Raw genomic sequence first — 14,135 nt, 5'->3', positions numbered from 1 at the left:
GCATTTTCATGTGATTTGCCAACTACTTTTCCCAAGATAAAGCTTAATACAGCTAAGGTGAGCAAAGAGGCTGGAGACACACAGCAGAAGCAGACCAAGAGATCAGAGTGACTTCATGCTACAACAATTAACCTACATTTTCTGAGAGATTTAAACTGCGACTCCTGTAAAACAAGATTAGTGACACCTTCCTAGAACTACTCCCTCTGTGTTAGTACGCATCTGTTGTACTAGCTTGCAGTTCTGACTCAAAGCAAGGTTTTCCAGTCCTTCACAGGAGCCAGCAACAACTGCCTTGTAATCCAACTCTTTCAAGAACACTGGACATCTAGGCATTCATTTAAAAATCAGAAGATTGGTAGAAGAGCTGAAGAGAGACCCACTCACTACAAGGAAAAGGGGAAATAATATTTCCTGGCACCTACAAAGACGAATACAGGTTGCCATCTGAATACTGTAACTTTTTAAAAGTAAATGAGCCTTGAAGATTATCTGTCAACTAAAATATATCCAAGGGCTTGCTTTGCAATGTTTCTTCTTTAAAGAATATTTGTTTTAACATTATTGTTGTAACTAGCCAATGAAAAATGTAGAGCCATGATAGAAAATATGAGTAGATATCTAGTTGTTAGAGCTGGTTTAGGAACAATCATAGGAGTGATGGACTGTGCAACCCAGGAGAGGTTCCTTCCAACCCTAATGATTCTCAGAATTGATTTTCTTTTGCAACTCACTTTCAGTTAGTGCTTTAGAAAAAAATAAAAAGGGTTAGATCAATGTTAGCTTCAATGACACAGCCATTCCAGCTCCTGCAGCATTTTCTCACTGTGGCAACCTCTTTATTTTCTTATTTGTATGAAGACCATTCTCTACTTCCCTGTTCCTTGTTGGGCTCCTAGTTTTCTGACTTCAGGGTTGAATGGAATGTTAATACAAATTAGTCAGCAGAGAAAACTGAGTAAACTTCTCAGAGAGTGAGTACAAAGTTATTGTGCCCGCAGTTCAGGAAAAGTGATCTTTGCATTCATTATCATGCTTGTTAAATAGAGGCTCTTCTAGCCAGAAACTAGAACAGAATCACACATGTGAGAAATGTGCCTATCTCCAGAAAGATACACTCTGTAGATTTGACATTGCAGGATATCAACCCACTTCCAGACAAACTGGTATTTCCACTGACAAAATCTGTCAGACTCTTAAGGACAAATTTGCAGCACTTTCTTACTTTCAGTCAGAAGTCTAAAAGGAAGACAGCATTACATCCCTTCTTCCTTCCCTTTTCAGTCCATTGACATAATAGTCTGGGCCTAAATGAGAAAAGAGAACTAAATCCAAATTATCCTCCCTAAACCCTTCTAATGAACTGTTATTTCTGCCTCATTTTCTGTAGCTTCTGTCACTCCTTTTAGTATCCCACGATACAGCTGACAAAAGGGAGTAGGAAATCATCAGGCTGCATCTGTACTATAACATTGTTTCTCGTTGTAAGTCAAAACCACAGCCTGAGCCTGCTATTACAAAAACTTTTGCAATTCCCTGAAAAGTTCATAATTTTTATTTGTCACACTCTGAAACACCATCTACTGTGTATTGTCCAAATCCCAGCAGCAGAAGACTCACTGACCTGATTGCTGCCCTGTGAGTCTTCACGGTCACACTGTGCTGCGTACCTACCACAAATCCCACTGTCAGTCATCTGCCTCATTTGAGCAACTTACCACCCCAGCACCTACTGTGTAAGAGTTTTACTCTACATGCATTTCTAACTTGCTGCTTCACTCACCTTCTGAAACTACCTATTGCTTCATTTGTGGCAACATTGGGGTTTTTTTCTCTCCACACTGCCTGTGGTGCTGTCTATATGGACTGCTGTACTATGGCTGGAGATCTGGAGAGAGTAAATGCTACTTGTAGATCAGACTAAAAAGATTAATTGAGTGGATGTTGGAAACCTATCAGTGTCCCATGACAAAAAGTCTGCGATGGGATGTAGACACCTGCATTAACTCATCATGATTGGCACTGGGATGCAGTGACTGGCACAGTGAATGCAGCACAGTTTATGGGCATCCCAAGATGTCCCTTTCAAGGCAACTGCCCATAAATTAATTGCAAAGCAAGAGGCCCAGATAATTCTCAATTAGCCAATCTGGTTGGAGGTGTAAAGACATTATCTTAAGAGAAGTAATTAAAATATCAGTACACCAACTGTTTTAGTGCACCACGTAGTAGTCTTCTTCAAATTTCCTCTCCAAGGCACTAAGATTAAGCACAGGATGGCCACTTTCTTTTTGTAAAGAAGGAACTGCAAGATGGGAGAGGAAAAATAGAAAGGTGTAACACCAACATGCTCAATAAGGCTGAACACTCAATATTGAAATAAGTTATTTGGAAGATTTGTGACTTTCTACCATGCTTTAACCACATGCTTTCTACCTGTTTCTCCTAAGGCATCAAGGATTCAGAATGCCTGGAAGAAGTGGGAGATGAAAGGGAGAGAGGGACATGAGCAACCCCAAGCATTCTCATGGCCAACCATGACCATCTTTGACCTAGACCATAGTATCTTCTGGAAAGCTGTCAGTTTGGTGCTAGAACTTCACGCTGTGTAGCAAAGTGACACATTGAAGGTATACACAGTCACGTGGAAGCAGGAACAAAATGACAACACAGATGCCCCTGCTTTGATATCTTCATCAGTGGGAATGCCACCAGGCTGTTTCATTTGCCCTAGATGCTTTGTACCTTGTTGTAAGCAAGATTTAAATTTGAAAATCCAAGCAGCTGGAGGCAGACCTCTCCCTTGCAAGCCCTGTGGAAATCTCCCTCAGGCAGAGTTAGTAGCAGTCAGCCTCCTCTAGTTTTTATCATGTATCTTATTTTTGCATTTCTCACTTTAACAGCTTTCCATACCAATGAGAATGTAAAAGCAAGCAGTACAGACAACAGCTGGCTGTCAGTACCGGGCAAGTCTGGCTATGCTTTTTGAACTGGTTTATTTTAAATGTTAGTACTAACATCTGCTTTGGCTTTTCACATGTTAAGATATCTCTTCAGCTCCAGATAGAGAACCTTAGCTATGATCTAACCTCTGCAAGCCATAGCAGTGCTGACACCCCTTCTGCGTTTTCTGAACAGCCTGTGAGCACTTGCAGCCCAGAACCTCTGGCTTCTTTGTATTATTGCTCTTTGGTGTTGTCCCCATTTAAGTGCTGATGCTGAGAATTAGCACAAGAAAGGTTTCCCATACTTCCCTGGTCTAACTCCTCTCTTTCTGGCTCATGGATTCCCCTAGTCCTCATATACTCTTGTATTTGCCTGACACAATTTCATTCACCTTGTGCCAATATAATCCAATCAGTTTAAGTTGCAGAACTAAGACTGGCAGTATTTTTCTTTTGGCATGGCACATTTGCATTCTGCCTTCCAGGTTTGTAATCACCAACATTTTAACTGCTCCAAAGTTACTTGCTCATTATAGGACATTTACACAAGTCATGGCTATAAACACTCTCCTACATCCAAGAAAAGTCCCCAGGAAGTTTCTCTCTCTCCCTCTGCCCCTCTTCTGCCACTCTCCCATAAGTCCTGCCACTTCTTCAATTTCTATAAACTCATCATGTGGCAATGGATGTAATACAATTTAAACATGTAGCTTCCTCTGTTGGTGATTTATTTTATCCCAGTCATACCGTTCCTATTGCATTTTCTGTTTTCAACACACATGCATGTGTCTGTTTTCTAGATGACACATGCATGGAAACAGCACATAACCAAAAAGCTTCTTCACATAACAGTAATCTGTCATGTTCCTATAAATGTGTTGGTGGACTTGCATTGGAATTGAGGATTAATACCACTTGGTCCCAGCGATTGTTGTATTGATTCTCCTTAGTTTACACAAACCTATTGCCTCACTGACTTTGAAGACACGTATGGCTGATGACAGCATCTACAGTGTCAGTTTGGAGTTTCTTTTAATCCATTAATAAATTCATTTAATACTTCAAGAATTCCAATACCACATTCGATCTCACTTTTCATTTTACTGTTGTAGTCTAACCTTTTTGACTGATCCCTGCTTTTCATCCTTCTGAAGATAGTATGTTTATTGCAATATCGGATCTCAAGCACTTTGCTAACAATGTCTATAACATCCCTTCACATATCAGTTACCTGCTCCAGCAGATATTCTTTTGTTTCTTTAGATAGTGTGAGACAGTTTCATTTTCCCTTGAAGAAATACAAAATGTTTAGGACAGATTTCTGGGTTAAATCTGAAGGTGTGTCAGGTAGGCATATTGTTCCCGAGCAGCTGGTACCATGTAAATATTTAACAAACATTGGAAAGGATGTCCTCTCTTTAGCTGTAGATCAGATTTAAAGTGAATCTCCAATAGTAGTTTTGCTACTAAGGATAGGCTGTGATTAAAATTGCTTAAATGTTTTGACAACAATAGAAGGTTTGTCAAAAAGAGTTAAACATTTAATTTCAACATTTTCTAAATGAAACCTTCTGGCACTTGCTTTAAAAATGCTATGTCTCCCTTGAGAAAAAAAATCTACACCTGCTATAGAATTAGAGGGGTGAAAAACAAGAAAAGGGTTGTGTCACATTAAAAAAAAGGAAAAAGGAAAGAGGAATATTGTTTTTTCCATCCTTTGTAGACCTAAAAGAGAGAAGAGGAAAATACTCTGGAAGAAAGTAAGAAAAAGAAGTATTTCTTCTGCTTTCCTGTTATTAAGAATCTCTCATACAAGAATATTAAAAGAATTGTAGAAGAAATGTATATTTCCCATAGTGTCCTGAAAAGCAGCTTTTACTATGTGCAAAAGATCTGATATTCAAAGCAGACCTTGTCAAAACTTAGAATTTCAATTGGCCTGAAATATTGACATTGTCGAATTTGTTTAGCTCATATTCAGAGTAAATTGGCCTTTTTCCTCCTACAAGGAACATTTAATAGAAATTACCTCACTCCAGAAAACACTATGTTTCAAAAATTCCTCCTGACACCCAAAGCTGCTGACTGAAATGGGTTTATTTTGTCAGTCTCATGGTTCCTGCAAAATGTTTTTCCTATGTATCGGACACTGAAACATGACGAGAGTCACAGCTTTTCCAGTTGAGCACACCTGGCTTTCACATCCTCACTTTCTAGAAGTTACAAAACTATCTTTGGCTTCAAGACAACTCAGGGCTTCTAGATTTCCTGAAAAAGTTCGTTTTAAAACCTACATTTGCAGTCATTGAACCATAAAATATCAACTATCTGCAGCACATAATCCATGGAGTTTGCAGCAATCTGCAGAAAGACAGACATCTCCTGACTTCAGCTCTGTGTTTTGCTTCAGATTCATCCTACTCTGTCCTGTGGGTTTCCATCCTCCTCATCCCTGCCCTTATAAAACATTTTTCTTTCAAATACCCTGTTAAAATCTCAATAATAGTACACTATCTGGAGATCATAATGAAAACATTAAAATGACTTGCACATGCATCAGGTCATGTCCCCAGGAAGTAAAGTCAGCAAAGCATCATGGAAATCAGAGTAGCTAGTCCAGTGTACATAGGACCTTAAATAATTAATCCATACAAATTTCAATGAAAGTGAAAGGAGAATTTCTTGTGATTTGCCTAAATCACAAAGTATTGTTGTCTAATAAACAATAGGCCCCAAGGCATCCAAATATGAACAGGAAATCATAACTCCACTGTTCCACTTTGGGGCTCAAAGCTCAGTCTCTAGAGCAGCTTACTTCCCAAAGGAGAAAAAATTGTCCTTGTAAGATTTTTCACTGATCTTGGCACAAGTTGATTGATGCACTGTTTGCATCTCACACTCAAAATCAATGTTACGGGACAGAAGAGCTATATTCTGATGTTTCACATGCACCAGCTCTCTCATTATACAGGAGAAAGAGGAGCTGCAATTTGACCCTTTCCCTTTCAGTATCAGACTTATGGCAATTGTACAGAACTACATTCCCGTTTTCCTGCTTTACAAGATCACTAACCCATTAGAAATAGGTTTGAAATTATGAGCTACTGAATGCACAGACCAGCCTCCTCACCACATTCATAAAAAGTTTTATCCACAGAGATCTTCATGTTCAGTTCCATTTAGTCATCTTTTTTTTTCCATTGCAATCTTCAAATATTTTTTTTAAAAATTACTATAAATAGGTCTTTCATTATGTGGTAGGAGATAAGAAACAGTATAACCCAGTCACTTTTACTCCACAGCTAGAATATCTCATAGTCAAGTCTTTTATGAGTCTAGAAGGCTCACTGATTGCCCAAAAGGAATGTAAAGTTTGTGTACCGCACCTCAGAGGAGGGAAGCAAAGTTTACTGTCACGTCCATGGAAGATTTATAACATATTTCCCTCTGGCTTCAGTGGCATTGGATTGGACACACACTAATGGCAAAGTTGTTTGTTTCCAAAAATAGATTTTTCAAATGAGTATGGCATCACAAAGTTTGTAGATTCAAAGAAAGGGTTTGGTTCTCATCCAGCTGACACAGTCTTTAAAAACAAATGAAAGTACGTGTTGGACCAAAGCAGAGGTAGAAGCACTAAGAGCACCAATTCTGGAAAACATTTTTATCTCAAGTTTTTCATGTCATCAGAGGCTAAGAAGTAACATGAAAATTGGTAAACCAGGGAGAAAATATAATCTCTAGATTCCCATTAAGTTGAAAACTTAGTACAAATCTATTTTTCAACTAATCAAGTAATCAATCATCTAACAGAACAATACTGGTGTTATCATTTACGTCAAGTGCAATTAACATGAAATACAGATGATCCAGTAAAATGGCTTAAATAATAAGACATTCTTCTCCCTAATAGGAAGTCCCATAACACACACACACAGATATACAAAGAGCAAATTAAAAAGACCTAATAGTAGTCTTTCTACTGGCTTGTACACAGTGCCATTATTCATTGATTGCCATCATGCATGTTTAATTACGAGGACAATGATCCAACCAAAGCATTTTAGCATCTGTAATTGTGTGGGCTTTTAACAATGTACTCTGGCAGTCCTTGTCATCTGGACTGAAAAATTATCAAATAACTAAGAGTTACCTCTAGAAAACACTATTGTTCCAGCTAATGGAAACAGCATTTGTTGAAGTTCTTCCACGATGAGTCTCTCCAGCTCAGAGTTACACACAACTCCAAAATATCTGCTTGCTATAATAGTGAGAAAGGTGGCTTTCGTTCCCCTACTTCTTTCTGCTTGTCATTTTCATTGGTTGAAATTCAGATTAATATAGCTAATATTGGCCTCTGGGCATAAGGTCTTTTTCAGTCGGTTTATTTAAAAAGACTTAATTGGTTGGGTCAATTATGAATTATGGACTCAACACAAAACCCCTTGAGTTTAAGTGGATGGACTTTCCTCACCTTACATAAACGAAATCTTCCACTAGCAAGGGAATAAAATCAAGCCTTTCTTATCAACTTCAATTTAAATTTCTACACAGGTGCATATCACAGTAGTCTTACCTAGGAAACTGAGAGTTTTACAGTCTTTGCTAAGGAACAGTAAAACCTATCTTCACTCTGAATACGTCCTCTCTTTTCTCCAGACGTTTCAAGAGACCTCTAGAAGGAAATTAAGCAAAGGAACAGAACCAACGGTCAGTGTGCTTGTCACTAGTCACATAACTGGTCCATTAGCACGGCAAAACTTGTGAGGCTGCATGCTCAGTTCTACTGTGTTTGTTTGTTTAAATGTAACATAGGAACTTTGTACCTGGCACCTCAGGAAAATCCATAATTATGGAAATGTCACAAGCATGGCAGAGAGGAATCAATTTGCTTTCACCAAAAACTCAGGAAAACAAACAAATGAAACAGAAAACCCCAAGCCATTTGCATCCCAGCAAACATCTTTGACTGTGGAGCCACTACTATGTGCAAGTTAGTAATGTCCTACATATTAAAGGACTGTTTGGTATATCCAACTTTTGGAATAGCAAGAGTTCCATCTCATCTTTGCTGAACTTCCTTGGAAAATATCAACTCTCCAAAACAAAAAGAAGTAACAGAGAAAAATAAGGGAACACAGAAAAACCTTGGCCTGAGCCTGCATGGAGTGGAAGAAGCAAAGAAATGTTAAAGTGCAGGGAGTGGAGAGCTGTGGTATGGAAATCAGGGAAGAAGAGCAAAAGGAAGCGGTGCTCCTCTGCTCCTGTGGCAGAGGACAGGACATTTTGAAAAGACCCCAAAATAAGAGGGGAAGATAAGTTTGCAAGGCCCATGTGTGGTGCTTGCAGCCAGTTCAGCCAAGAGAATTAAAAGGGAGGTAATCTGCTAGTTTAATTTGGTTTGGGTTTTTTTAAGACTTAAGTACTTTGGAGCAAGGATTGTCCTTCCTTCTTTATACTTTGTTCAGCACAATGAATGCAAAAACTTTTGTGCTCCTGCGTCATGTAAAGAACAGGAACAGCACCTGAAGAACAGTACCTATGGCAAACAAGATGGCTGAATATATTAGGAGGGAAAAAAAATCCTATTGTCAGTATATTTTTCCCTTCTCAGTGCCTAAGATTTACTGTTCAGGGTATTTAAAGCTGAAGTTTTGCGTTGACTTATTTAGGACTGATGGCAAACTCAAAGCTAAATGCAGGGTTAGATGCTTTGGCACAGGAGCAACAATAAACCCAGCACAGCGGGTTAAATCTCAACTATAGTCACTACAGCCTTTGCATTTCTTTATTGCTAATTTTTGCACATATGTCTGTGATCAGTTACAGAGCTCTGACATATGGTGAGTGCACCTGCTAAGTTAGCCAAGGCTATTGCATCAAACAACGGACACTTATGGCAGGATCTGTCAGGGTATAAATAAGGGGCTATAACATTCCTTGTCCTGTAGTGCTTCACATTCCCCAAACACCACACTATGGCACTGTAATAATCTCAAAATGCTACAGAATAGGTTTCTCACTCTCCCATAGTTGACCAAGTTTATTTTTAGTTCTACAAGATTCCAATTGATAAAGTATGTTATCAGGTTCTTGGTGCTCATTTAAGTGATTTGGGGTGGAATACTAACAGACCACTTATACACCCACATTCACATTTTCGTCTATAAAATGATATCTATCGCACAAGAAACCAGCAACCACATTTGCAGGAGAGAATCATAAAGTTCAAAGAGTCTTTATTACAGAGCTTAGCAGCAGCATTCACACTGCTCCTTTAGCAACAAAATCCCTAACCTGTACTCTGCATTTCCCATTTGTGTTTACCCACCATCCAGTTACCATCCCATGAAGCTGCTCACCTGCAGAGCTGTTTATTCCCATGCCTCTGAGGCACAACTGTAATCCCTCTGCTACACACACCTTATTGCAGGACTTAACATTGTTGTAGTTCTCGATGCTTTTTCAAGTCCAAACAAATTACCTCTCTAGCATGTTTTCCAACATCTTTAAAGAGGTTATTCCTTCTCATATCCTTTGGGGCCTATCCATACACTAGATTCTCTAGGTCACAATCATAGTCAGGCTTTTAAAACAACTCTCTATATACATCAGACAGAGCTATTCACCATGTTTATTCTTCTGTGTTTCAACAGACTTGTTTTGGCATCAGCCTCTTCTGACAGACTGGAAATAGTTTGACAGCAGCACTGCAACTGCCCAGACACTGACTTTGTCTGTATCAGAGGTTTTTTGGACGAAGACTTTCAAGCTCAAATCTCAGAGACCTCATGGCATTTAATACTCAATCTCTAAATCTGCTCCCCAAAAGCAGCCTCTGGGTTTTATCTAAAAATATAAAACAAAGACTTTTATAGGTATTCCCATTCTTTCTCCAGTTCAATTAGCAGAAAAAACTGCAAATCACCATTTCAGTTATAAACATCAGGAAGACAGCTTCTAGGACTTGAACAATTAAATTCAAATCTCAAAATCTCATCTTCAAGTTTGGACACGACTCCCCTTTTTTTGTGTGTGTTCAGGGTATGCAAATCATTTTATATTGTCACGTGTAATACCATATCCTCAGTCAGAAGAAAAAGAACACTTTCATTCTATCCAGTTCTGTTTATTTTTGTAAGCATATTGAATGAGTGGCTAACACCACTGAAGTAATTGGCATAGTATCATTTTTTTTCTTCAGAGTTATTTCCATAATCCTCTGTACACTCTGGGGGTCTTTTTACAAGACTTTTTTTTTACTCCTCAACTAAATTATTCCCCATGCTTACACCTGAGTACACAGAATGCATAATTACAGCAACATATTTCCAACTCAGGCTTTTGAAGCTCCCCTGTCCTAGTGCTGCTAGCAATGGAAGACGGGATAACTCTCCAGAGCATATTACCATCAACATCTGCCAGAGACACTGTGCAATATTAGTCAAGATATCTTTAATAATGCAAAGAAGGTCACCAGCCCACAGCATATCAAGTTGAATATCGAAGAATTGGAAATCTTTTTCTCTGTGCAAATTTCACGGCTTTCTTTTGGGGTTTTTTCTGATTTCTTTTATGCCAACAATAATTGGGGGGAAGGATGTTCTCAGGATACTCCAGGAAAAAAAAAGAAAGAAAAAACCAGAGATTTTTCTCATCAAATGAAAGTAAGCATGTGTGTGTATATATATCACTGCTTATACATCAATGTGTAAATAGTGTAGGGATCAGCTATGTAACACATTCTTTACACAAAATGTAGCTGACTTCTAATAATTTAATTAGAAATTGCACTGAAACTCCAGGTGGGAAGGGTGGAAGCCTGGGCTAACAGCCACACAGGCTGCCCAGTCCTCCAGGCCATTTAAACATAAGGAGCTAAATTCCATATTTTGTTCTTTTCATGCCACAGGAGTTAATGCTGTTTTAAAACTAACAGGTTTTTCCTGGAACAGCTCAGGATGTGATCACATAACAGAGCCTTGACCTTTTGGCTACATAATGCTTTTGTGATCAATAGCACAGAAATTAATGTGTTTATCATATCAGAGCATTTTAAAAATTTCATACGTACAGTCACTAATTACCTCAAATGCCCATGATATTGCATTTCAAAGTGCTGGTCCAGTGCTTTCAAAAGTCTGCACAGGAATAAGTTGAATTAGACAGTCTGAAAAATCAAACCCAACTAATTTCTTCTGTTCTCCCCAGGTCATTAATCTTCATGGGACAAATTACCACCGGCAGCGCAGGAGTGTGGCACTGATAGACTGGGGAAACAACAAAGCCACTCTGCTATAACAGAGAGGTGTATTTGCCTTGCATCCTCTGCAACTTCTTCCCTGAAATTTCCCCTAATTTGTTTTGGCTTTTTGGTGCAAAGTATTAAAATTTATGATTTTCCATTGGTCTTTTCATAGAATTATCTATTCAAGCTCACACTGAACCATCCTCTGCTGACAACAAAGGAGCCACTTTGATTGCAATTTGACAAAGCAATTTTGCATGTTTTAAACTATATTTATTTGCTTTCCTCTATATTATTCCATTCTATTATTAGAATAGCAGAACTATTCTAATAAAGTTTATGCCTTTAGAAATTATGTGGGATCTTGGTACAGGGTTAGAGGCAAAATACTGGTATTAATCTAAAAGGCTGATAGCTGGATTCAGGGAGGTTTGGCGTGGGGGAAACATGAGCTCTCATCACAAATGTAACAGTGATTCAGAAAGATGAGTTCTAACTTGATAAAAATTAAAATTTAAAATCTAATTAGCAACACAATACTACAAAGCCTATTTAATTTTCCCAGGCAAAAATTATGCTCTCTTCAGTGTGCTATGCTGTATGCACATATTACCTTCAAGTCACACGTTTGTTTATGTCTGAAAGCTTAAGGGGAAAAACATACATGCCTTTTTCTTTAACCTATACTAGTGTAGCAAAGGCACCGATGAGGTCATGAGGTATGTAATAAACAATTGGTAAAGAAAATGGTGCCATATGTTGCTTTTCTGTTGCTATACTTAATTCTCTGGGAAATTATCAACAGTAGTTGCAGCTAAATCGCATCATATTTTCCTGTTATCAAATGGGGTTAAAAAGTCATGTAAATAAATATACATGAACTAAACAGAAACAGCTGGAAAGTTCCCAGAAGGGACCTCTAACAGCCTCCAAGTTGGACAGCCCATAGTAGATCAAGGGATCATTATTAAGATTAAAGGCTTACACCAAACCTGCTGTGAAATTCAATCTGCTGTATTTTAAATCTTGATGGCACAAACTGGAAAGTACTAAATGGTGGTATTTATTAATTCTTTAAAAGAAAGGTGACAAGAGAGAGAGGCTACATTTTCAACTTTCCCAGTGTGCATGGTGCTATTTGCTGAGATAAAGAACTCTGTAGGTATCTCCTATGAAAATCAAACATTTCAAGCAAACTCTTTCTTGTATTGATTTTCAGGGAGGAAAAAAAACAGTTACCAGCATTATTAGTGCTTTTGGTTTTTTTCAGAGGCTTTAGACCAACTTCATTTTAGAGAAACACATTACAGCAGTAACTAAACTCCTAAAAGCAGGTGCATATTTATCTTGGTAGTTTGACCTATGCTATTCCAATTGCATTTGATGGGATTATGCTGCTGTGCCTAACAAATGATGAAGATGACAGCTACCTGAGTCTGCAAGCATTACTCAGTGTCTCACCGTCCTCGTGGGATAACTGCTCCCTGAATGCATTTCTAAACTGAGTTAGAGAAATGTTCTACAGGTCCCCTGTGAAGAGAGGCTCCGTGTCTCTCCGGCAGGGATATGTTAACAGTGTGTTTACACTGCAACCCATTTCCCCACACAGATTGCCACCCTCTGGAACTCACTCAGCACTTCGAATCTGAGCTCTGTTACCAGCCAGAAAGCCCAAATGTTTAAAATCTCAAAAATCTCTCCAGTCTTTTGAAAGTCAATCTCTTTTCCCCAAAGAAGACAGCATGACAGTAATTAGTTATACTTGTTGAGAGATTTACATGGGAAGAGTTCCCTCCACAGACAGGCTGTGTGGAATTTATGTATATTTGGAAAAATATTTAGACTTCTAGCATGGCCTTGCCATGTATATTCATTTGCAATCATACTCCTCAGGCAAAGATCTATGCCGGCAACATAAATTAGATCACGGTGACATCAGTCTTCTGGGAATGCTGGAGAACTTTAAAAACTGCTGACCATGCACATCCTGTAACCTAGAAGGAATCACATGGGGCTGGATTTTCAAATGATGACTGTATCCTGATCACTTAAGCCAGCACAGAGCCATATCATATGGTCCTGTATCTACCACTCGGGTTGGCTTAATCAGACCTCTGGAAAACTGAAAGTTTTGGCTTTAAGTGTTAAAAAAATACTTCACATGGTAAAACTCAAGTGTTGAAAGACTACTAACAATTTTGTCTCTGAGAAGATGATTAGAAAATGCAACAAGACCTTTTCTAGGACAAGATACTTTCTTTCTGCTTCAGCCAGTTTCCATATTGGCTCCTATGAAAATATTTTGGAAGCCTATCAAAGAAGACTTCAATTTCTAAATCTTGAGCCAAAAAGGTTATATTCTCATCTGGAACATGGCATCACATTTCAGTTGGCTTTAAAGCTGTCCTATCAACAGGTCCCTCTGAATGGCCTAATATCTGTGTGCCAAAAACATGGGAACTTTAGGAAAATCTATCATGGCCTTGAAACAAGTACAAGTCAAGACAGATCTATCTATAAATGGATAGGTCATGGTGCTTCAAGCTTTTAGCAAAGGCAGAAGCTTAGTAAAAGACAATACAGGGAAACAGAACTTTAGTGAGCTATGAAGAACAAGATTGCTGTAGCTTTTAAAAATGCATATTTCTGTGCTTGTGTTTTGCAGACTCGAGAGCTTTTATATCTAATCTCACAATACTTAGAAGCATGGCACATGCTTAGAGAACTTGGAAGCCTGTTCACCAGGTGAGCTTCCCCAAGGAGATTCTTCAGTCCCACCTGTGATACACTCTTGGAAACTAAACTGTTATAGAAGGACAGCAAAGCACCTTCCTTAACATTGTTTCACTGAGTAAACAAATGCACTTCCTTACTCTTGATAGACAGCCTCATTAAGTTTTCATAAAAGATTTGCATTATTAAAATCCCTGTTCTCTCCAGAG

Source organism: Colius striatus, chromosome 13 (assembly GCF_028858725.1).
Source record: "Colius striatus isolate bColStr4 chromosome 13, bColStr4.1.hap1, whole genome shotgun sequence".
NCBI lineage: Eukaryota > Metazoa > Chordata > Aves > Coliiformes > Coliidae > Colius > Colius striatus.
Note: the sequence above shows the minus strand (reverse complement) of the source record.